Consider the following 26,837-nt stretch of genomic DNA (forward strand, 5'->3'; position numbering starts at 1 on the left):
GTCAAATAGAAAAGGAGGGAAAGAAATATACCCAAACATGGGGAAATGCAAAAAATCAAAGAGCAGAAACGGCATTGCAACAGCTGTAGCTAATAGGAAGCGCATTGTCCTTGGAGGAGGCATTTCGTTCACCATAGCAGGACAGAGATACTGCGCTTTAAGAAAGGCCTTCATTTATCATAAAAATGATATCGGGTATCATGCAGACCAGCTGTGAGGCTCTCCAAGGGTGAAAAAGACAGGACAAATTGTGTCCAAGTGTCGAGGGAGAGAGGGTCACAACTCTTCCAGGGCATCCGCGGAGCCCATTGGGCAGCAACAACAAAACGGCCTTGACTCAAATGCCAGCAAAGCAAAGGTGGGGTCACGTCAGAAGGCATATACAGGGAAAATTCATATCTCTGCTTTATAATGGATGTTCTCTTGTGCTCAAAAAGCTTTGGTGAATTATGAAAGACATTTATCAGACATTAGAAAAATTCCAACGTTGGAAAAATTTACCACCATTTATCAGAGGCTTGAAGCTACAAGGTATTTTTCACTATGTGATATGGAAACACATGTGCAGTGAGTGGGTGGGTTTCTGGTTCAACACCAAACCCACACTATCCTACTAGTAATTGGATTCAGCCGAATACAGGACAGTGCACTCCAGGTCACCGAGCTTCTTAAAGCTAGGAACAAAACTCATTCCAAATGGTACTTAAACCCAACAATGACAACTGAAACGCCCACACCAGATAACTTAACCTTCAGTATCACATTGTGATGAGGGCAATAGGCTTGAACATGGCCAAGTTGAATGCACCTAATGTTCAACTACAAGCATGATTGACTCCACATCTTAGACCTGTTCTCAATCTAAACTTGAAGAGGCTTTTCACTCCTAATGGCATCTACTTCCCCATGGCCTGATCAGTCCTTAATTGTATCTAATCGATCTCCGTTTGTACCTTTGAATTGGTAAATCACAACCTAATTTAGAAATGCAACAGTGTTCTACGTCTCACTGCCTCCTTTGATGCTCCCGACAGTCTTGTGGGGGTGTTGGGGGTGTCTGGAAGAATACTCGTAATCTCTTCCTACACATGAAAAACTTAAGTCAAAGAATAGCTATCTTCCAGATCTAACCACTGCTAAATATCAGAGCTGATAAGGGGCTCCGGGTTTCATGACTCCCTAGTCCAGTGCTCCTTAAATACAGAAAAGAACTTCTTTTTGGAGCTTAAGGCTGTGAGACCCCTCACAATGTGCTCCTCTGGGACATCTCGTAATTTCCTCTTCAGGAGCTCCTTAAGAATAGCATAAAGGCATATCCAGCTGGAACCATTTACACAAACTGTACAGCCTGGAGGCAGGGGATGGACTTAATGACCCTAGGCTAATCAATTCCTGCTTCCTAACACAAGGAGTGATTGCAAAGTAATGATCCACCAGCCCCAGACAAACATCACGGTTATACATTAAATGAAGTTTCTGATTCCTCATTCCATGATAAATGTATGGTTAATCCTGATTCCTGATCCATCATAAATTGCTCTTCTCTTCAGGGTCACTAAGTGACATTTGACTGTGAGTTGTCGAGGAAGTTGAGCGCAAGAGCTTCAGCTGGAGTGGGTGCAATCTTGTAGGTATTGTAAGTGTTCGCATTAATCTGTTGCCATCTGTCTTTATTTTGCTAACCCACTCAATCGGACACCATAAATGTTAACAGACATAAAAATGCTTTTCTTCAACATTAGGCACACATATCTTCTTGCTTCACCTCCTGAATGTCAGACAGCCCCTGATTATCGTAGGCAATGCCATGATGATCCCCTCACTCCCCGAAGAGGCTCTGAACAGCCATGCCATATAAGGCATTGTTCCAAATCCACTACTGGTTTTTGGAGTCCATTTCAAGGCTCCACTGCTCCTGTACTTGGCATCAGATCTCTCCCCTTCTTACAAAGAAAGATCCAGAATGCAACCTTAGCTCATCCTCTAAGAATGTGGACTCAAGCTGGGGTGGTGAAGGTTAAGCCAAATGCTTTTTATTCTTTCAAGCAGATTGTGATGGAGGCAGCTATACTCCTACTTCTGTCCCTCGCCATCTTACACATCAAAAACCAGAAAAGACCTTGTGTTCTTGCTACTATCTAGCATTTGAGAAAGCCATTCATTTGATGATTTGAGTACAAAGGTTCTAAACAAGCGCCTTGCCTTATAATTTCTAAGAAATCTGCCATCTCTGGGCCGTTTGGGGCTCTCTTTGAAGTCTCTATCAGCCTAACGTACTTTGGCAGCTTTTGAAAGGATTGAAAAATCTGAGAAGACTATTTTGCTGAGACCTTTTATCTACATTGTGGTGGTTGCTGTGGTGCACTGCCCAAATCCACCCTCCGGTCCTGAGATACTCATTCCCTCAGCTACTGGTAGTGTTGACCACTTTCAACTGTCAGCCAAGTGCCTCTCTAGAACTTGCTCTAGAGATCCACCTCACTCAGGGTCATACCCTATCCCTAGGGCCACCCATATCCCATGACTGGTCACAGTAGGTGTATAAAGTCCCAGTCCCCTAGCCCCAGTTGAGGACAACTCTGCCGAGCTAGCCCAGCTTCAAAGATCTCCCAAGGACCCTTTGATAAAAGCCACAGGGCTCTGAAGCCTTTGTTGGGATGGTATCACAGTGGAACCTCTCTCTCTCTCCCCGATCCTATTCCCTTCCCTTCCCCCAAAGGCACAGTATTACCCAGTACATTCTCTGAGTCTGCTTCCTGAAGAACCTGACATACAACATGAACATTTGAAAGATAATGGATTTCTGAACCAGAACCAAATGCACAGCAGTTTGTTGGCTTATTTTTACTCTTCTTCTCAATATGGCTGATACTTTTGAGCTTTGGGCTACAGGGAGTCTTCATTCTAGAAAGCAGTTTTTGCAGGTGATAAGAGAACATTGTCAAGGCTGGCAAAGAATATATAAGTGTTACTCTTGCAAATACAACTATTCTTATACTATTAAACGCTACATCATTATGAATCAATTGCCAATTCTGTATCAGTTGAAATGTAAGTGTTCACTCTCCCACCCCTCTCTTTATATCTTTGGGAACCAAATCCTGACTGATGGGGCCAAGTATTATGATTTTTTTTTTGGTAGTAATCAGACCAGAAGGGAGGATAAGCACATCATGCTTCAAAAGCCCAAGAAGTAGCTCTTTGCTCCCAAGTCTACTGGCTGTCAGTTATATCTCAGCCACCAGTCCTCCTGCAACGGGTATGGGATCAGAGTGCCCTAGTTCTCTTCCTTATTTTCCTCTCTCCTATACAATTTGTCATGCCTCTAGACTTGTGTTTCTTGCCTCTGTTAGTTGTCTCCATTGATCTCCAGGAACGTTATGAAAACCAAAAATGATTGAAGTAGAGAGGGTTTTAATTTATTAACTGGAAAACATGTATTTCCTATATCACCTTTAGAAGGAAGGGAAAATGATATGAAACTAAGATAACAGTCCTCAGTTTAACAACTCCCAAGCTGTTATGAGGCATTTTATCACTCCATCCCGCAATTACTGTCTGTGTCTATCTGGTTCCATTCAAGTATCCAGTGGGAAGACAGGAAAACTACAGGTCAATTCCAGAATGGTATCCTTTAGAAATCATTAATTGTTTCAGTGCCTGTTCCTAGAGAAAGTGGGAAATGCCCAAATAAATTGTCACCATTTAGCCAAAATACTTACATATCTTTTTGGTGGTCATGGCCTATTACTTAGCTTTTGTAGATGGTTGCTTAGTTCTAAGTCTATAATTTTAATATTCATCCATAAGGACAAGGCAAAGCAACAATCTGACATAAATGTTGGCCAAAAGTTAAGAGTGTGATTATAAGAGAAAGGAGATTGACTGTACCTGCCAAAGCTATCTGCAGATTCAATGCAATCCCTATCAAAATTCCAATGGCATTTTTCACAGGAAAAAAAAAATCTAAAATGTGTATGGAACCACTTAATAACCCAAATGGCCAAAGCAATCCTGAGAAAGAACAAATTTGAAAGAACTGGTTTCAAACTACATTACAAAGCCTTAGTAATCAAAACAATATGGTATTGGCATAAATACATAGACCAACAAAACAGAATCTAGAGCCAGAAATAAACCCACACATACATGGTCAACTAATATTTGACAAGGGAGCCAAGAATCCTCAATGGGGAAATGATTATCTCTTCAAAAAATAGTGCTGAGAAAAGTGAATATTCACATGCAAAATGGTTAAATTGAGACCCTATCTTACACCACTCCCAAAAAATTAAATTGAAATGAATTAAAGACCTAAATGTGAAACCGAAAACTATAAAATTCCTAGACTAGAACATAGGGAAAAATCTCTTTGACATTGTGCTTGGCAACAGTTGTATTGGATATAATACCAAAAACACAAGCAAAAAAAGCAAAAATCAACAAGTGGGACTGCATCTGACTAAAAAGCTTCTACACAGCAAAAGAAACAAGCAACAAAATGAAAAGCCAATCTATGAAATGGAGAAAATATTTGCAAACTGTGTATCTCATAAGGAGTTAATATCCAAAATGCATAAGGAACTCATAGAATTCAGTAGAAAAAAATCAAACACTGTGATTAAAAAATGGGCAGAGGACCTGAATAGATATTTTTCCAAAGAAAATATACAAATGGCCAATGTGTACATTTAAAGATACTCAACATCACTAATAATCAGGGAAATGCAAATCAAAACCACAGTGAGATAAAATGTCATACTTGTTAGAATGGCTGTTATCAAAAGGACAAGAGATAAGTGCTGGTGAGGATGTGGAGATAAAGGGAGCCCTTGTGCCTGGTGGTCAGAGTATAAACTGATGCAGCCACTATGGAAAACAGTATACAGGTTCTTCAAAAAATTAAAAATACAACTACCCTATGAGTTAGCAATCTCACTTCTGGGTCTATATCTGGAGGAAGTGAAATCGCTATCTTGAAGAGACAGATGCTATCCCATGTTCATTGCAGCATTATTCACAATAGCCGGGGTATGGAAACAACCCAAGTGTCCCTCAGGGGGTGAAGGGATAAAGAAGATGCTGCGGATATAGATACAGATATATAGATACACAGATGATGGAATATTATTCAGCCATTAAAAAGAAGGAAGGTCTGCTGTTTGCAACATCATAGATGGTCCTTGAGGGCATTATGCTAAGTGACATACATCAGACAGAGAAAGACAGATATGGCATGATCTTCCGTCCACGGAGAATCTAAAAAAGCCGAACTCATAGAAACAGAGAGTAGAATGATGGTTGCCAGGGGCTGGCAATGAAGAGATGTTGGTCAAAGGGCAGAAACTTCTAGTTATAAGATGAATGCATTCTGAGGATCTAACGTACAGCAGGTGACTATAGTTAACAATACTGTCTTATATGTTTGAAAGTTGCTAATCGAGTAAACCTTCGATGGTCTCACTATTTAAAAAATGGTAATTGTGTGAGGAGATGGAAGTAATCTTATCGTGGGAACCATTTGGCAATACACGTCCATATCAAATCATTATGCTGTGTACCTTAAACCGACACAACGTTATGTGTCAATTACATCTCAATAAAGCTGGAAAAAAATAAGAGAAAGGGGACTGAGGTGTGGGGAAGGTAATCATACAATGACTAGATGTTCTTTATTTTTCAAAGGCTTTCACTGAAGCATTTCTCCCAGGAATGCGGCTTTTGCAATTACATAGCAACAAAGCGTTTGAAATAACTTTGTGACACTCTAAGAACAAAACTTACACTGAGCTGAGGGGTTTATAGAAAGCAACTCCCTTCAGATGCTTTCTGCTCAAATGCTAACGGCTGTTGCAAACAACATGGATAGTATATTCCCAAAGTTAGAACGGGCAACGTCTCAGCTGAGAAAGGGTTAAATAAAGAGAATCAGATCCCAGCCAGTCAGGGTCTGAACACCAATGAGAATTTCTTTAGATGATGTAATGCTTGAATCCTGATATCCTTTTGAAAAGAGCTTGTGGTTGGAGTTTCTATAAACCAGACTGAACTGGCATTTCCTCCTTCCAAGAGTCTCTTTCTCTATCTCCCACACAAGTTTCTTAGGTGGGTTTGTTCAGATGTATTAATGTTCTTTCCTAATGTGTGACAAACAGCACTTTTTATAATTTGAATTTGAATTCTTTCAAGGTTACTAGTCCACTGCTCTCTGTGGGTCCCTCTCATTCTCACTGGTAATAACACAGAACTAAGTGATTATAGAAAATTCAGAAAGCCACCGTCTCCTCCTGGTCATTTCACTGACCACATGCTGGCTCGTTCCACGTTCGTTCTTTACCAGATCTCCAGAGTGAGGAGGTTGTGACAAATGAAGACCGGGACCCACACTTTCAGCTACACAGCAAAATGGAGAGTTGCTGAGGTCTGTGGGACAGCTATTGTTCCATTATCCTCTTTTCCACTAGGATGCAGCTGCGACCAAATCAGTGGGACGGTTCCAGGTGACAGCAAGTCTGGTGAGCTCAGGAAACTTCCACAAGAGCACTCTGAAGCTGCTCACTCTCTAATAGCCCTCACGACTGACCTAGGGACATAGGACACACATGAAGAGACAAGGGCAGTGCATTCTGGATTTTGCTTAAAACCCTCTTTTAACTTAAATCCTGGAGGTATCAAGAGAGCGAGGCCCATAAAATGGCAGGAAAATTGGTAAGGATTCTTAGAGCACAGCAAAAATTGGCATATCTCCCAACTTGGCTGAGAAATGATTTCCTTTACACAAACTATTTTTAGATTTAAAGAAACCTTCTGAAAGAATTAATTCATCATTTACCACCCCTCCAATCAAACTTTAAAATCTTGGTTAACCAATAACTTCACCCAGCTTGTTCCATTCAAACTATGCTAACAAATAACCATCAGTTTTCAAAAGTAATGTACATCAGACATCATAGCACTAAATGAGCTAATCTATAGGAACGTTCTTTGGAAACAAAAAAGTATAAAAATAGAAGACATTGCTATTTTTAAGATCATCAGCTCTGGGATGCCTGGGAGGCTCAGTCAGTTAAGCGTCCGACTTTGGCTCAGGTTATGATCTCACCATTAGTGAGTTTGAGCCCCACATGGGGCTCTGTGCTGATAGCTCAGAGCCTGGAGCCTGCTTCGGATTCTGTGTCTTCCCCTCTTTCTGTCCCTCTCCCACTCTCTCTCTCTCTCACCCTCTCTCTTTCTCTCTCTCTCTCTCTCTCTCTCTCAAAAATAAATAAACATTGGGGCGCCTGGGTGGCTCAGTCGGTTAAGCCTCCGACTTCAGCTCAGGTCATGATCTCGCGGTCCGTGAGATCGAGCCCCGCGTCGGGCTCTGTGCTGACCGCTCAGAGCCTGGAGCCTGTTTCGGATTCTGTGTCTCCCTCTCTCTCTGACCCTCCCCCATTCATGCTCTGTCTCTCTCTGTCTCAAAAATAAATAAACGTTAAAATAAATAAATAAATAAATAAATAAATAAATAAACATTAAAAACATTTAAAAAAAAAAAAAGATCATCAGCTCTTATCATCTTTTTTGTCTACCTGTAGCATAGTCTTTGAGAGAACACATTTCTTTTGTTCTTCATTGTACCCTTATCCCTTTGCGTGGTTCCTAGAACACAACAAACGTTTGATAAAGATTTGCTACGTTGAATTGAAACTTGAATTCACAAATGTTTCTTAAGCACCTAGTATATAAGGCACAGTGCTAAGTGATGGCAGAAAGGAGCACAAAGACCAGTTTCTGCCTTCTTGAGGAGCGGAACCAGCCTAAACAATCCCCAAGGGCTCTGTCACCCTGGACTCCAAGGGCAGTAGTTGCAACCACAAATGCCTTTGGAGCCAGGCAGGGAACACCAATAAATGGAAGGCTGCTGAATCTAAGACAGCAGAATATCATGAAGACAGTGGAAATTAGAGAAAGCTAATTTAATATTATCCTTTACAACTTCAAATATTTTGCAATTACTGTACTAACAAAAAGAGTTTTGTCAATTCGCTGGCAGATTATTCATCTAGGAAAAGGAATGAAGTTCTAACACATGCTACAACACGGATGAGCCTCAAAAACACCATGCAAAGTGAAATAACCATAAAATACAGTAAGACACAAAAGAACAAATATTGTGTGAATTCACTTGCATAAAATAGTAGAATAGGCAATTCATAGACACAGAGAGCAGATAAGACGTTACCAGAGGGTGGGAGGGGAGGTGGTTACATAACATTCTGAATGTAATTAATGCCACTGAATTACATGGCATAAACATGGTTTAAGTGGCAAAATTTTACATCGTATGTATTTTATCACATTTTTTAAAAATTCTGGCAGATGGCTAGCCAGTTGAGACTCCTGAGTCCTGGCACAAGGCTTCATTCAATAATTGTTTGCCAGATAAATAAAGACATGGTTTCCACTGCCCCCATGATATTTCAGAGTTTAGTGAAAATAACACAATATTTCAATTCAGAGAGCTCTTGGTCTTGCTATTTGACTAGCTATGAAATCTTGGGCAAGTTACTTAACCTCTCCATACCTCAGCTTCCGCATCCTCGCCTTTCCCATATTACCTACTATGGGGTAATAGTGGGACTTACTTCCTAGGAGGATCGTGAAGATTGTATAAAATGATGCCTGTAAAGCTCCATTCAAAGTGGCTGGCTCATCACTATCATTAGCTATTATCAACATTAGAAAGGCTAATAAGAATTAACTGTGATGATTAGGAACACTAAAAAAAAAGAATTATTTGCAGTTTGGGTTCTAACCTAATGATTTACTTACCTGTCAATGATTGTCCTCTTAGGAACTATAGACATAGGAACATCAAGATGGAGCTCAAAATGGTGTTTTCAAACATCTCATTGTGACCTAGTGACCTCACTGACTTGCGGAAAGTCCTTTAATGACTCCTTATCGTTTTAATAAACCCCAAACCCCACAGCACAGACTTATCTTGACCTCTTCAGACTTGTAGCAGACACTGTGGCCTCCCCCATCGTCCATTCTGTGCTTCCCAGATACCCTGATTTCTGTTTTATAATCTCAGTATTTCCAGGAAAGCTGACTCATCCCCTGACCCCAGAGACAGACCACCTGTTCCAGGCCAAACCAAGCAGACCATTCCTGCCTCCTCAACATTGATATGGTTCAGGGTTGGGCATGTGATATCCACCGCTCCAATGAGGGTGAATCTTTGGGCCTCTTATGAGGAATCCTCTAACAAATTTCTCTCTCTTCTGGATGATGTAGAAGGCAGGTGTGAGGGCTGGGGCTGTTGCAGCTACTTCACTACCTTAGGAGTTACACGTCAACACGTGGGGGAGATTAGGGCCAAGAAAACCAGAGAGGAATAGACAGCTCTGATGATGTTATGACCCATCCTACCCCTGGAGTTTTCGGTTTACTGAGCTAATAAATTCCCCTTATTATTGCAACTAAAAGTTTTAACTGGTTTAAAAAAAAAGGGAGGACACTTATTCTGCTGCATTGCTCTCCACCCCACCACCCTATTCCAGCCAAACTGATCTGGTTCTTATGTCAGAATACTGCTGAACTTCTTCTGAGCAAATTGGTCTCACCAATGCATTCTCTGTCCCTGGATTATTTGTTTGACACCCTGCCTTCTATCATTTCCCTACTCTGCTTGCCCTCATTCTCATTCATCCTTAATACTTCAGCCTAAACATCATTTCTCCAAGAAAGCCTTCCTAGATCCCTTAGTCTAGGTCAAGGTCTCCTATTATGGGCACCCATGACATTTTATACTTCTCCTCCATAAGACTTAGCACCATGATAATTAAACAGTTGTTTGATTAGTTGATCAACATCTATCTCCCACATCTGTCTGCCTTGTTCCGCGCTGCCATATCCCCAGTGCCTAATACAAAGCCTTGTCCATAACAGTAAATAAATATTAGTTAAACAAATGACTACCTTTCAGCTGCCAAGGCTAATTGCTAAGGTGTTGGTATGAAACTCCCAGTAAAAACAAAAACACTTTATAAACAAATCAATAGTTGAAAAGAGATGACTTAAGATAAGAACAAGCTGCTGATCTCTAGCTGTGGGTGAACAACCACATTCAACAAAAACAGTGTAGGCACCCACTCTGCACAATACAGAGACTGAGGTACAGAAGACATTGACCTTGTCCACCAGGAGCCCTTTGCTGAACTTTAATTAGCTGGGCATAGAAAATACTGCTGCTGTGAAGTCACAGTCACATTTGCTGTCCAAGTCACATCTATTACTCATTGCTTTGGAGTTAGTTCAAGCAGGGTCAAACCTACATTTAGCCTTTCAAAAAATCTGTTTTCGCCTGTGTCCTAACTGGTAGAAAAAGCATAATTCTCAAGTGCTCCTTTCTTGCAGTTTCCTTTGAATCTTTCTTTAATCTCTAAATCTTGGAGGCAAAGAGAAGAGTGCTGGTTGCCTCCAAGCCTCTCCTCTCTAGGAGTATGAGAGCATTTTGTAAACTTCAACCCACTGTCCGCATTCAGTTTCTACCATAACAATATCCAACGGTTGGAGACGGTAAGGGCTTGGAAATGAAGCAATATTCTTGTAGGATGTCAGGATGAGCCAGAGACCAGGATCAATTTGAATTCCAAACCATGAAGAACACTGATGGCTTTGGTGTCTCGGTAGAGCCAAGCACTGGTCCATTAAAACCTGGGCTTCACCACTTACTAGCTTTGTGACCTTGTGGATGTTCGGTACGCTTTGCAACCTTCAGTTTTCTTATCTATGAATCAGGAATACAAGTACCTCACTTCATAGGTCAAAATGAGATAAAGTACATGAAACACTTCAGACACGGTTTGGCACATAGAAAGCACTACATACATTTTAACATCGATTATTTAAAAACAAAAATTTTTTTTGATGTTTATTTATTTTTGAGAGAGAGAGAGACAGAGTGTGAGCAGGGAAAGGGCAGAGAGAGAGGGAGACACAGAATCCGAAGAGGGCTCCAGGCTCCGAGCTGTCAGCACAGAGCCTGACACAGGGCTCGAACCCACGAACCGTGAGATCATGACCTGAGCCGAAGTCAGATGCTCAACCTACTGAGCCACCCAGGCGCCCCTAACTCCTCTTATTTTTTAATCACTGGGAAAAAGGTGGCAGATTAGAGAGAAGACTTTCTTCCCGCAGCTTTTGTTTTGCACTCAGCCTGCTTTATTCAATGATGACCTGTATTGACTCCATAAGCAAATGCTTCCTTGGAGATTTTAGCTGCATTTTTCCCCTGGGCCCACTTTACCCTGAAACAGCAACATGGAAGGTGAGACAGTTCAGTGCCATTGCCTTACATCCTGATAACAGCGTTGTTGACATATCAGCCCTCCATGTCAAAATATTATGACAACCATAATAAGTAAAATAAATTTAAAACATTTATTGATTTTTAAGTGTTATCATTTCCCTCTACTATCAGTGACATACAATGTCAAATGTGATATATTTGAAGTATATTTTAAGCAAGATAATTAATGAATTGGATTTAAAAGTTGGGTATTTAACATATTTTATTAGGCAGTTTGGTGAGAAATCCCCATACGGAGCAATCTATCAGTAGAAGCTCCAGGTCATTTTGTCCAATATACAACCCCAATGACATCCTTCCTGCCAAGGCTTCATGTCCACACCCATGAGATGAGAGAAAGAGATCAAAGTACGCTGCTGAAATTGCTCACACCATTCTGACAGACATCAATAACCAACCCAACCTTTGAAAAGAGAGAGAGAAAGAAAGAAAGAAAGAAAGGGAAAAAGAGAAAAGAAAAAAGAAAAGAAAAGAAAAGAAGAGAAGAGAGGAGAAAAGAAAAGAAAAGAAAAGAAAAGAAAAGAAAAGAAAAGAAAAGAAAAGAAAAGAAAAAAACTGGAAGAATTTGGGCTTATGGTCATTTGCTCTTCCTTTTATTCCAACCAACTTCTCTTCCCTCGACTGATGGTTTCTTAGGCAAAGATAGAGATGGGTGGGGCAGAGGGGCTCAGCCCAACCACTGCCCTCTGGGCCTCGTTGGGTATGACATCATGTTGTCAGGAGCAGCGGCTGTAACAGTGACAAAATCCAGGTGCTACAGATGAAAGGCCCAATGTCATTGGGCACCGAGAAGTGGCCTTCAGCACAACAGTGTGGAAAAAGAGGAGGAGGGAAAAGGGGAACAGGAGCTTCGATGGCAAAGAGAGATTTCCTGACAGGGCGTATGCTAAACGAGTTATAGAGGCAATTACCCTAAAAATTTTGAAGCGGCCATTTGCTCGGTAACCTAGCCCGACCTGACACCCAAGCAGAGATTGCCATAAGCGGGGAATTTATGGTGCTGGAATGCTAGTTTAGCATAAATTACCTCAGGGAACAGATTTAAACCACTTGCGTTTTTAAAAATTATGCAACAAGAACAACAACAACGAAATGAGTTTATGCAAACCCCGTACCGACTGCAGGATGGGGCCCTCTAAGTCTTTATCTCCCAAGACGCGGCAGCTCTTCTCGCCTGTTGGTTTGCTCTCGGCGGATGAAGATTCACAGCATTAATACATAATAACTGTATCTCACTCCATTACAGGTAGTTCAGGGCTGCTCCCCATAAATGATATGCATGGCTTTGCGTCTTCATCTTTAAAACCACCGAATATCTTGGTAGCAGACATACGTTAGGTTTAATGCATCCCCTGCCATAAAAGTGTTGCTTAAGACTAATGAACAAACGAATGTTTGTTCAAACCTCTTTGTGAAAATCAAACAAGCTTTCAACAGCTATTCATATATTTATTGTCAGATGTGAATCATCACTTAGGTGCTTTGCCCTGAACTATTACCAGCTAATGCTTGTAGTTTCACGGCACTAATTCACTTGCTGCGGTTTTTGTTTTGAGGTTTTTCTCCCCCCACCCCCCCAGCTTCTTCCTTGCTGTCAATGCCGTCTCCTGAAAGGCTCTGTATTGAAAATTCCTCCTTGTCACTGGCAGAACTGACGACACTCGTACCCCACATAGCCCCGGAGCTGTCTCCGGAAGGGCCATGGCCTCCAGGGACGGTCCAGCCAGAGCCTGCCTGCCCTGGATCGTGCACCGAAAACCCTCCTGAGCAACTGAGCGTGAGCAGGGCCCGCGCCCTGCCTCTGCCCCCGCCCCTTCTCACAAAGTAGCTGTTTTTTCAGACTCAGCAGCACCTGAAAAGCTCCCACAAGATTTACCCATTATATTAAATAACAGGTTTTAGAAGCTGGGAACTGTTATTCTAGTGTTGCTGGGTGTCATTAAGGTTGCACGTCTATGCTTGTTTAATTTTTCTTCTGCCATTAAGCAAACTAAATGCTCGGAGATTTTTTTCTGTCTCAGTGGGGTCCACCCAGAATAGAAAAGAGAATAAGTGTTCCAGGGTTGTGGAACTGGGTTTTTTTGTTGCTTTCATTATGAGGAAGGAATTAAAAATCCCTCCTAGTCAGTACTTAAAATATCAAAGTCATTGTTTAATGCCTTTGAGTCACTGTACAGCTAATTCAATTGCACAGTGTAGCGCCGTTTCACGGTGTGTGAAACACAGATAGTACATAGAAGTGATTGCAAAGTTGAATAAACACCAAATTAGTTTTAAAAGTCTGCAACTTCCCGGTGGAGTCTTTCAAACTGAACCGCACGCGCTATTGTCTGACAAAGTCAATGGTCGCCAAAAGGTTACATTACCTCTCACTTGTGTTAGCGCGAGGGGGTACCCCCTGGACGTCGCGGTGTCTGCAGGAGGTGGCTGTCCTCTGAGAGGTGTGTGCGCTGACAGCTGAACGTAACCTGCCTGCCTGTCACTCGGGGACACATGGCAACACAGCCTGGTGTGAGCAAATAAGGGGAGAGCAGGGTGGGTGACAGAAAGACCATGGCCAAATGAGAGACGCAGGGCGATTTTAAAAGCCGTTTGGAGAGTGCCTGGGTGGCTCAGTCGGTTAAGCGTCCAACTTCGGCTCGGGTCATGATCTCGCGGTCCGTGAGTTCGAGCCCCGCATCGCGCTCTGTACTGACAGCTCGGAGTCTGGAGCCTGCTTCGGATTCTGTGTCCCCCTCTCTCTCTGCCCTTTCTCTGCTCATGTCTCCCTCAAAAACAAATAAACATTAACTAAGTAAATAAAAGAAATTTGGTATAAAAAAAATACTACAGTTTGAGACTTGGAAAGTCAGCTTGAAGGCCCTGACCCCGCTGCTTCTTGGCCACGAGACCATCCATGGTCAAGCACTTCACAAACCTCAGTCTCCATATCTGAGCCCATAGTCAGTAATGATCATTACTGATTATTTATTATGTGTGTTCCAAACACTGTTCTAAGTGCTGAAGTGCTGAGACATAATATCAAACAAAACAAGTAAGCCTGTGTCCACAGTGACATTTATTATCTATTAGAAACAATCATAGAAATAAAAAGACAATACTTATTGATTGCTAAGGATGTGTTAAACGTGGCACTAAGGGCAAGAGGTATAACTACACAGTCCCCATCCCCAGTCATTCACTCATGGACCCAACAAATACTTTTGAGAACCCTAATAAGTACCAGGTACTGGGAATATAACATAAAAAAATTAAATCTCTGGCTTCATAAAGCTTTCATTCTAATCAGGAAATTTGAGCAATGGCTCACCTTCTTTAAGTTGTTGCTCAAATATCCATTTCTCAAAAAGGCTACATGAATGCCCTGTTCAAAATTTCAACCATGGCCCAGTATCCATTCCCGTTTATCCTGCTGTGCTGGTTGGTTTTATGTGTCATTGTAATTGGGCCATGAGGTGGCCATATGTTTGTGCAAACATCATCCTGGGTGTGAGGGTATTTTTTAGCTGAGATTAACATTTGAGTCCGTAGACTAAAAAGATTGCTGTCCCCAGTGGAGGTGAGCCTCATCCAATCAGTTGAAGGCCTGACTCTCCCAACACTAAGAGGGAACTCATCTTGCCTGATCACCTTGGCAATGGGACATCGGCTTTTGCCTGCCTTCAAACTTGAGCTGAAACGTTGCCTCTTCGTGGGTCTTTAGTCTGTCAGCTTTCAGACTAGAACTTATGCTGTCATCTCTTCTCTTCATCTCCAGCCTTTGGACTGGGACTGGAACTATGCCATTAACTGCACACGTTGGGGCTGCTTGGCCTCCATAATCATGTGAGCCAATTCCTTAAAGTAAATGTTGATATAGATCCCATTGGTTCAGTTTTTCTGAAGAACTCTGACTGAGATGTCTACTCTATATTTTTTCTCCAGCACACTTATTACTTTCAACATACTAAATAAATAACTTATCAATTACGTTTTTGGTTTATGAATTATTTCCTCCAGTAGAATGTAAGTTTCACAAGGAGTTTGTTCATTGATACAAGGCTGGCACGTAGTAGGCATTATAGTAGGCCTTCAAAACATAGTTGTTGAAAGAAGAAACAAACAAATACAGTATGCAAGTGGAGGTAAGTACCATGAATAAAAATAAAACTGAGTAAAGAAAATAGAGGGAACCATGGCAGGTCTTTTTATAAAAAGTGGTCATATCTTGGTGGGATAATGAATATTGTTTCAGCATGGCTATCCTATTATTTATCTTCCAAACTGGACTTTTTTCTTCTTCTTTTAACTAGGCGTTTAATTTTGAAATCCTTGAGATTTACATGGGATTGTGACATATAATACAGAGAGAGGCTGTGTCCTCCCTACCTAATTTTCCTCAACAGTAACAGCTTGTAAAACAATAGTCTAATACCACAACCAAGCTATGGACACTGATACTATCCACTAATCTTATTCAGATTTTCCCAATTTTACTTCCCTCACCTAGGCAACCACTAATCAGCCCCACCATTTCTATAGTTTTTCCAAACAGGGGCACTTTTGAGAGCACAGGGGGACACTATTAATAATTATGGCAAGACAACTGGCAAATCAGGACTGTCCCTGGCAAAAGGTGACAGATGGCCATCTATTTATTCTGGAACAATAGCAGCGGTAACAACAACTGCGGACAGTCACGGCATGCTTGCAGTATCCCAGGCGCCGTACTGAGCCCTGCTCACATTATCATTTTTAAAACTCAGAACAATCATATGAAGCCAATACTGTTATTGTTCACATTTTACAGATGACAAAACTGAGGCAAGGAGGCATTAAGACATCTTCCCAGGGGCCCAGGATGTACAGCTCTCAGAACCAGGATTCACGACAAGGTCTATCTGGTTCAAGAACTTACCTTTTTAACCCCTACATATTAAACAAATAGTTACAACTGAGTTGTTACATCATTACAAATGAGCCAAGTGTTTAGAAGGGGAAGTAGAAAGTGCTACTGAAGCATAAAGCGGGAACTGGAAAAATACCTCCCACAGTTATTGTAATGATGGGAAACTATTAGCCTGCTTGTGCGTGCGCGCACACGCACACAAACATACACACAAACACACACAAAAACAGAAAACAAATGTTTAAAATGTTCAGCATTGTCAACCTACATGCCAGAAGAAATGGCCTTAAATGGACATTCATCATCTTGAATTTCCAACATTTTAAGAGCAATCTCCTTAAAAGTGCAGTAGCTTCCCGTATATTCTCTGAGACGCTGACATAGAACACTGGATTTTAAACTTTTTAAAATGTACGGTTTCCAGCTGCAACCCAAAGGAAGAGTCCCACTCAGCATGACACCATAAGCCAAGTAGCAGAGCTCCCCCCGCAGAGGAAATCACCTCTGAGTTCCCATTGATGTTAGAGGAGCCATTACTGAGGGACTGAGTCTTTCAGATTTAAAATCAGGTGGAATATGTCCTGGGGGGTGGGGGGTGAGGGGGAAGTGCCCACTAGGCAAAGTGGAACAGATCCAGAAGCAATTGTGTCAAGTTTCACATCATGTTTCCTTAAAAGGAGGAGAATTAAGGATCAGCTACCTTAGCACATACTTAAAAATAATTATTACTCATAAGAAAATCTTTGATATTTTAATACGGCAGTGAGAAAACCCAATCAAGAGTAAGCACCTGGGCTAAGTTGGAATACTGAAGACTGAATATCTTGAAAAGGTTATCCTGAGACTTTCCAGTTCTAAACCTCTAGGTCTGGTGCTGCCTGGCTGGTTCGGTCAGTGGAACATATGACTCTTGATCTTGGGTTGTGAGTTCAAGCCCCACGCTGGGTGTAGAGATTACTTAAAAATAAAATCTTTAAAAAAAAATAAACCTCTGGGTTTACTGAGATCTGATAGAAAGTCAGGATGATGGGATCCTATAGGAGAAAATCATCAGCCCATGCACATCAGCTGCCACGGTACGGGGGAGGGGGGGGGGAAGGGGAGGTGGCAGGGAAGGGGTGAAAATTGGTTAAGGTGCTCACAGACTCAGCATTGAAACAAATACTGGGTTGGAGCCAAAAGACTGAGTTTGAGTTCAGGCTTGGACATACTCAGTAGTTCTGAGCAAAATTCCCAGGTCCCAGTTTCCTTATCTATAAAATAAGGATAAAAGCACTTAATAGACAGGGTATGTGGGTGGTTCAGTCGAGTAAGCATCCAACTCTTGATCCCAGCTCAGGTCATTATCTCAGTTTGTGAGATTGAGCCCCTAGTTGGGCTCTGGGCTGTCAACACAGAATCTGCTTAGGATTCTCTCTCTCTCCCTCTTTCTCTGTCCCTCTCTAAATTAATAAAAGCTTTTATTAAAAAAAAAAAAAAGCAACTGATGGACAAAGTTGTATAAGAATTAAATGAGACAAGGTATGCTCTGTATGTACCCCAAAATTGCATATTAATAAGGGCATTCTTTTTATTTGAGATATTGAAAAGAAGGACACAAGGAATAAGAGTTGGGAGAGAAGATAAAAGGCTGCAGGGGCCCCTGGGTAATTCCTGTAGGAAAGGCTTTCACAAGACCTGCAGGCCAAGGTCAGGTCTTTAGGGCCTTTTTGGAGCAGCTCAGTACTCTGCTTGGAAGATTGTACTCTAGAAGTCTCCGTGACCCATTTTTTCTAACCAGCCGATTTTGATCCTGTCTTATTACCCCATCCACAGGCTAGAAAGCATTTGTTTACTGTTTTCACTCCAGAAGACAGTAGGCAGTGGACAAAAAGTGGGTCACTGTCACTCTAGCTAGGTCTCTGTTCAAATATCACCTTGCCAGGCAGGATTTGATTCTTTTTAAATAAATCACACTATCTAAAGTAGCAGCCTCTCCTGCACACAGTCTAACTCTTACCCTGACTTTTTTGTCCTCAGAGATGTTATTACTCCTTGACATGATTTTGCATGTTGATTTGCTTGTTGATTGCATGTTCCTCCAATAGATTGTAGGTGCCATAGTGACAAAAAGACCCTATCTGTTGTGGTACATACTAAGTGCTCAATACACTTTTTTTTTTTTAATAAATGACTGAGTGAATTCCATTCTCGACTGTATTCTGTTGACATTCTCCTGTCTTTGCTGCCTCAGACAACTCTGCAAAATTCTGCTGTTTTGCACTCTGTTCAGTTCATTGTCTTTCCCTGTCATTTGAATCTTTTCCTTACTTTGTTTGGGTTCTCCCAAAATCAGAGCCTGAGACAAGAGCTTTGGTGTTGGTAGTTTACTTGGAAGATAATCCCAGGAGTAGAGGGAATAGGGAGAGTGAGGCAAGGAACAGGGAAGAGCCTTGCCTGGGGGGCTGATGTGGGAGGTGGGCACTCAACTCCACCTAGGGTCCCTCAGGCACTTACTGCACCTTCCAAAAGATGGAGGGTAGAATATTAATCCGCACAGACTTAGGAACATGAAAAAAACAAAGTGTAGTCTTGCCCTTGAGAAAACTTTACTCTGAGTGAAAATGAAAACAAGAAATGCTTATTATGACCTATTTATTGTACCAAAGGGAATGAAATTTCACTGAGTGCCAAACATGAGCTAGGCACTGTGCTAGGAGATTTATATAAATTATCTTATTTCATTATGGCAACAAGAGCCACCACATACTGGCTTCTACAGTTTAACTGGGTTCTTCCCAGTTTGAGTTCCCATACATGATCTCACCAATTCTCACAACAATTAAATAAGAGTTTTTATCTCCATTTAAGAGAAAAGGGAGATGGAGAGAAAAGAGATAATTTGCCCTGGGTCACACCACTGATTGATGACAGGTCTTTCTGACTCTATAGTTTGTCCAGTAGAGAAACAACTAGAGGAAAAATGCAGGGTAGCGTACATTTGAGTGGGTGAGTATGTGACAGAGACATGAAAAAGGAATCAGGGAGGGAAAAGAGTGTTGTGAGCTAGATGGTATTTTAATAAGATTCCAGGAAGAAGGTGAACTTGGTTAAATGTTTAAAAAGGTAGAAAAGAAGGGTGCAGGGTGGCTCAGTCCATTTAGTGTCTGACTTCAGCTCAGGTCATGATCTCATGGTTCCTGAGTTCAAGCCCTGCATCAGGCTCTGTGCTGACAGCACAGAGCCTGCTTGGGATTCTCTCTCTCTCTCTTCCCCTCTCCTGCTTGTGCTCTCTTTTTCTCTCTCAAAAATAAATAAGCATTTATAGCAGCACTCTCAACAATAGCTAAATTATGGAAAGAGCCTAAATGTCCATCAACTGACAAATGGATAAAGAAATTGTGGTTTATATACACAATGGAACACTACATGGCAATGAGAAAGAATGAAATATGGCCTTTTGTAGCAACATGGATGGAACTGGAGAGTGTTATGGTAAGTGAAATAAGTCATACAGAGAAAGAGAGATTCCATGTGTTTTCACTCCTATGTGGATCCTGAGAAACTTAACAGAAGACCATGGGGGAGGGGAAGGAAAAAGAAAATGGTTAGAGAGGGAGGGAGACAAAACATAAGAGACTCCTAAAAACTGAGAACAAACTGAGGGTTTATGGGGGGTGGAAGGGAGGGGTGGGTGGGTGATGGGTATTGAGGAGGGCACCTGTTGGGATGAGCACTGGGTGTTGTATGGAAACCAATTTGACAATAAGTTTCATAATAAAAAAATAAAAATAAATAAACATTAAAAAAAAAGGTAGAAGAGGACAGGGGAGAAGTGGGGAGAAGAAAAGGGGCGGTGCTAGTCCAGGAAGATGGCAGGAGAGAAACTCGTGAAGACAGAGTCCCTGGCTCCATGTGTCCAGAATCCTGTTACCCAAGAGCCCACCCCATGTTATCTTTCATAAATAAGTAGCATGTCATAGAATTATGGAACACGAAAGATATGGATTTGGAGTGCGATCTAAGTCAAATGAGAAAGACGGAACAAACTAAAACAAAGAACAAAATCCAGATTGTGGGGATGATTCTGAAGCCTTTGTACCTTAGAAACTCTTAATTTTTCAAAGGGTATTTGAAAAGACATATATTCCGTTGGTGCAGCCTAACAACAGTGGAATGCTAATAACCTTTAATTTCCTTGACTTCTAACCTTCCTAACCCGCTGGGCTGCTGGAATAGCACTGTAAATCAAAATATGCCGAAGTATATGGCGAACATGTGTATTGAGTCATTCCAAACCGCCTGCTGGCTTTAAAAAACACCACTCACAATAGTATTTATGCTGTTTTTATTTTTTATATGTCTTTCTTCTCACTCGTGCCGCAACTGATTAGTATAGGCATCAAAAACCACACACAATAAAAAAGGAAGCAGAAAAGAGACCGAGAAAATGGTAGGAAAGGCCAAAATATCCCTGCCATCCCTCCCCACCCCAACTGTTCTAAATGTTCTTCTATTTTCAATAAAAAAAAAAAAAAAAATTGGAATATTGCCTTGGGTCTACTAAATCATTAGCAAATTAAGAACCTGTTTTTAATAACATTTAACTTGTAAATAATGCATTAATTGACTAGCCTGAATGTTAGCTTGCGCATTCGAAACTCTGCTACTAAATTTGTAATGAAAGAAATGTGCTGTAACAGTAGGCTATATGGTGAATATAACAGATTAAATATGACAGTTGATATTTGTGAAAATGGGGTTATAATTAGAGGACACCTGCAGCTGTTTTCCAACCAAAACAACAGAAATTAAACATGCATAAAGTGTGTGCATGTGTCACATTTTCTGTTGGCGCATTCCTTTTGTTCTCCTGGAGTCTAGTATTGGGCTTTTTCCCTAACTTTTTGTCAGGTCAAATTTCTAAGGAAGCAACAAGTGGCTATTTGTGAATGCAGTTTATTCGATCTCTAACTGATACATCCTGGAAAGGAAAGAGAAAGAACATGAATCTTTCTTCCCAACAGTTAGGAGTTGCTAAAAAACATGACTGATGACCCAGCATGTTGAAAATGCTCAGAATTAGAGGGGGCCGTGTAAGGAAGAAACAGCAGCTTCCTCAGTCTTACCTGCGTTGCCCCCAACTTATCTAGTAAGATTTCTGTGATGGATACATGAAGAATGTGACACGGTGAAGGTTATTCATTGCTAAAAATGTGTATGGTGGCTGGTGGGTAGAAAAGTCGCTGAAAATGGAGATTAAATTGATTATTGGCAGGGCACCTGGGTGGCTCAGTCGGTTGAGCGACCGATTTCAGCTCAGGTCATGATCTCACGGTTTCTGAGTTCAAGCTCCACTTTGGGCTCTGTGCTGACAGCTCGGAGCCTGGAGCCTGCTTCGGATTCTGTGTCTCTCTCTGCCCCTCCCCACTCATGCTCTGTCTCTCTCTGTCTCAGGAACAAATAATGCTCTGTCTATCTCTGTCTCAGGAATAAATAAACATTAAAAAATTAAAAAAAATAGATTATTGGCAATGACTAATAATTAACAAAGTGCTGTAATTTCATTAATTCATGCTTCCATTTATTCAACAAAGATAAGTGCCTCCCAGTGCTGACAATAAATTAGGCAACAGGACACACAGTGAATGAAGAGAAAGACCATGAAAGTCAGGGAAAGAGATGAAATTCTAAGAAGCAAATCTTGGCCCATCTTGTCCAGAGAAGTTAAATAAGGTAAAGACAGAAAAGCTTTCCTTCGATTCTTCAATTTGTCAATCAAAAGTCATTAGTGACCTCAGCAAAAATAGTTTTAGTGGAGTATTGGGGACAGAAACCAGATTACAGTTTGTTACACAGTGAATAAGAGCAAGAATGGGGAGAAAGTGACTATAGACTGCTCTTTTCAGAGGTCTGACCATGAAAGGCCAGGGAGGGAGGGTGGGAGAAAGAGAGAGAGAGCGAGAGAGAGAGAAAGAGAGAGAGAGAGAGAGTAAAGGGCCAGTTTCCAAAGACCTGAACAAGTGGCACGTGCTGAGTGGTGGTCACAGCCATTGTTCATCGAGTCTTGGCACATTAACATGTATGTGTGCATCTCAGTTACGTGTTTTTTTTTTTTTTCTGTTAGAAGTTGCAACTCTCTTCCAAATTAAAATTCTCACTTAACATGCTAATTAGTCTTCATTTTACAGAGGATCATATTGAAGCTTGGATATATATTCAACTCTACTACATATTATCAATGAGTTGCCATTAACTTGGTCAATAATCTGCATTTGCCTGGGTGCAAAGTTTTACAATTTCTGCTCTAATTGAGTTAGGCCCCAAACCATATAACATTGCCACACTTGGGGGTCAAAAATAGCTGAATATGGGCAATTTTATGTGGTTCAACCTGATAGGAAGCAGCGGGGCTATGGAGATCATAGCATTTCTGTACCATTTTCAAGGAGACATAAGGTGGGAAGAAAGAAACAAACAAGAAAGCTGGGACAAAGGGTATTGAGTGAGTAAAAGGAAAAAAAAAAACAGTAATCTTTTTGTCTGGGTTAGGTGTGTGTTCCCAAGGGAAATAATTTTTGAGGATGTAGCTTGATAGTAATAATAACACTTTTAAGGAGTATGGCTGGCTCAAGGGATCAATTGGGATTTAGGGAGTGGGGGTTTTTACCTGCAATCTGTCCAATTTAGTCATACGAACTTACAATTTTACACAATTAAACATCTTACAGAGCTGAAACCAACAGACCAAATAAAAACACTCTTGGATGTCTGGGTAACTCTTGGCAAATCTTTTATCCTCGTTGTAATGAGATTGCTCCGTCTTTGAGATGAAGGCCTGGGTTACCCACTCAGTCTCAGTCTGATGTGAGAAGTCCGGAATTGTAAGTCCGAGTTAAGACAGTGCTCGTGCAGTCAGCAAGGGAAAGTAATTTTTCCAAACTGCCTACACTAAAAATAAACCTAAGGTGGTCTCCAGGGATGGCTACCCGGTCCCTTTCATGGACACTAAAATTACCGTAGTGGGAGGTTGAGATGGACTAGGAAAAAAAAAAAAAACAACATACAAAATAAAAACCTAAAGAAAGAAAAACACCCTAATGAGGGCACCAGCAGTGAGTTGATGGGAGCTAAGCCACCATTGGGAATGCATTACCTGAGTGTTTTCTCCAGAGCGGGGTCAGTGGACAAACCTGTGAGGAGAAATTCCCACAGCAGTGCACAATTTGGGCTCTGGCTAAGTTCTTGGAATGTCCTTTGTCAGCTGTCAGAATCACATATTCATAAACAAAGCGGAAAAGCCTCGCTAAAATGAAACCAAAGAACAAACAGCAGCAGACCCTGGTTCCTTCCGTGTTAATAGCCAAACATGGAAATGTTTAAACCAACCCACCAGGCATCCATGCCAACCTGATGCCTTCATGGCTGGTCTCAAGTTTCCCATCTTTATGAGGCCATGGCTAGGCAATCACTCTGAACAACTTGTTCAGAACACCATAGCTGGCATGGGAAGTCTTGAGTCATAGACTTTGGTTACACAGTGTCTTGAAGAAATATCCCAGCTCTTTATCAAGCTATAAAATTCTTCCTTCTAGACAAGGAATGGAATTCTCTACCTGGATTTTTATTTTCCTGAGTTGCAGGTAGAGCTCTTTCCTATATTATATTTATATTATTATATAACTGGTAATGGAACACGAGAAGGTTTCAAAAGATAGCTCTGGGTGGAACTCCCTTTCCCAGCTTATAAAATATATTTTATAAACCTTGACATGGTTGATTTTAATATTATAATACCTATAATATATATGATGAAATATCTAACCTGCCTCTCTGAAGGTAAGATATTTCCTACATTCTAAAGCTAAATAATCTAACTCACAGTGCCACACATACAATAGCACCCAGAAATTTATAACAAGTGTCTAATCACCTGGAGGTTACTCCTGAGAGCTAAATGTCAATTCTGTTTGAGAAGAAGCAATCTGACCCATTGTGTTGCCTGAGAAACGCTTCTCTTGCCACATATGGAACAGGTTGTGGCTAATTATATGATTGTTCTAAAATTATTTGTTCCACCCTAAAAGCAGTTTATACTTCTCCATCCCATTAACATCAGGATTAGCCATATGACCAACTTTGACCAATGAAATGAGAGCAAAAGTGACAATTACCACTCTGATACAGAAGCTTTGGGAGCCATCAGGTTAATCCCACCGTTGCTCTTTTCCCTCTGCCCAGAAAATAGCATGACCTAAATATGGACTCCTCCTTCAGCTTTAATTCCAGAATGAAGATGTGTGGAACAGAACTGCAGCTGACCTACAGCCAACATGTAACAAGAAAGAAAATAATCCTGATTGTTGAAGCCTCTGAGGACCGGCTTGTCTGAGAATTATTTGTTACCAGAAACTAACAGAAAAAACTGACCAATACAAAAGAGCAGGATGTGGTTCTGCTCCTTGAAATCCATGTGTAACTGTTGTACCTACATCTCAGTACAAACAAAGAAGGGAATCCTGGGGGAGAGGAAGGAAGAAGGGACTTATGGAAAGAAATCCCAGGGAAATATTTGTGGTGTTCTAGAAGAAGAGTTATGTTCTGTCAGCTGCATCTTAAGACTTTCATGAACTTCTGTTCTTTCTCCTTTCTCCACTCTGTTGGTGTTCCAAGGAGTATCTTATTCTGAGAATACCAGTTTGAAAAGGACCAATCATATATGACTTCAGGAAACCAAGAGCTTCTATATCCACCTCAGAGGTGTTATGAATATCTCCAGCAGACTTACGATATATCCCCTGGTCCTATAACTCTCCAACTCCCCTAGACAACTCTTTCATACCACTCTCCACTCTTCAAACCTCTAAACACCTTTGTCATTCTCACTCTGGGCTGATGACTTTTCTTGCTAGCTCACTGAGAAAATGACAGTATTCAAGAGAACGTCACTCAGCTTCTATCCCCACATCTGTTCTCCTACCTGCACTTGTGCCCATGTACTCAACCTTCTCTGCTTGCCATGCTCCTCCTAGTCAAGACCAATTCCTCCACTTGCCACTGGATCTCAGAACACTCACCTACTAAAAGACATTGCTCCAGCAATTGCCTCTTTTCTCTTGATTTGATGACTCTCTTCAATGTTTCAATGTGTCACTGTCTCGTATGTTTTGTAAAAGGTCCCTTCACTACAATTCCCCTGTAGTTCTTTAATTTTTTCGCATTTCCTTTAGAACAAAACCCTTTGAAAGAGTGCCTATATTCTCTTCTCCAATTTCTCTCCTCCCATTCTTTATTGACTCTACCCCAGTCAGGCTTTCACCTGCATCTCCCTGGAGACACAACTCCCATCAAGGTCCAATAGACCTCTGCTTTGCTAAGCCAGTGGTCATTTCTTGGTCCTCATCTCAATCAATCATTAGTGTTGGACACAATCACTGTCTCCTCTTTGAAACACTTTTTTTTTCCCACTAGGCTTCCAAGACTCTCTGCATGTTTGGTTTTATCCTTTCTTCTCTGGTCATTCCTCTTTGTTTACTCTTGATGTTTTTCCCAGTTCTGCATTGCAGTTTCCAGGCTCAATCCTTGGACCCTGTCTCTTTTCTACCTATGCTTACTCCATTGGAAAAGTGATCCAATCTCATGGCTCTAATGCATTTATACTTCCAGCCTGCATCTCCTGAAATCCACTCATCCCACCATGACACATGATACACGCATGGATTGGATACTTAATAGGCACCTAACAGGTGACACATCTAAAACCAAACTTCAATAGCCTCCCTTCCACACCACCACCACCACCAAGATTGCTCCTCCCATCGTCTTTCCTACTCGGCAATAGGCAACTCTTAGTTGAAGTCAAAACCTCTTGAAGTTTCCTTGACTTCCCTTCTCATACTCCATGTCCCAACAATCAGCAAATCCTGTTAATTCTAGCTTCCAATATGTCCAGAATCCCATCACTTCTCATTGCTTCTACTGCTCCCATTCTAGTCTGAACCACCATCAACTCTTGCCTGGGTTAGTGCAGTGACCTCCTTATTTCCTCCTTTAGCTGTGCTTGTCCTTTTTTAGTCTGTTCTCTACATGGCAATAAAGGTATTTCACTAAAACATGCCAGGTCGCACCCCCCGCTCTCAACATCTTCCCAGCGCCTTTCCTCTGTTCTCCCCGCTACTGCCCTTTCCTTCATTTACTCCACTGCAGCTATACTGGCTTCATTATTCTTTAAACATATCAGGCATACTCCGTCTCAGCACCTCTGCACTTGCTGTCCCCTCTGCCTGCAATGCTCCTCCGAGTGCTTTCATTTTTCCGTGAAACAGGAAGCAAAGCACCTCAGCTCATTTGCTGACTTCCGTCAGATCTTTACCCAGCGAGGTCTCCCTGGGCCACACTATCTGATGTCGCAAATCCTCCCAACATGTTCAATCCTCCTTCCCCACTTCATTCTTCCGCTGAGCACAAATGATTACCTAACAGACCATATATTTTACTTATTTAATTTATTTAGCACCTGTTTTCTGCAACCTAGATGTAAGTTCCATGAGGGCAGAGATTTTTTCTTAACTAGTGTCCTCTAAATACCCAGAATAGGGCCTGGAACATAGG

This window comes from Panthera pardus, unplaced genomic scaffold, assembly GCF_024362965.1.
Source record: "Panthera pardus isolate Hobbes unplaced genomic scaffold, ASM2436296v1 HiC_scaffold_11, whole genome shotgun sequence".
Classification (NCBI taxonomy): Eukaryota; Metazoa; Chordata; class Mammalia; order Carnivora; family Felidae; genus Panthera; species Panthera pardus.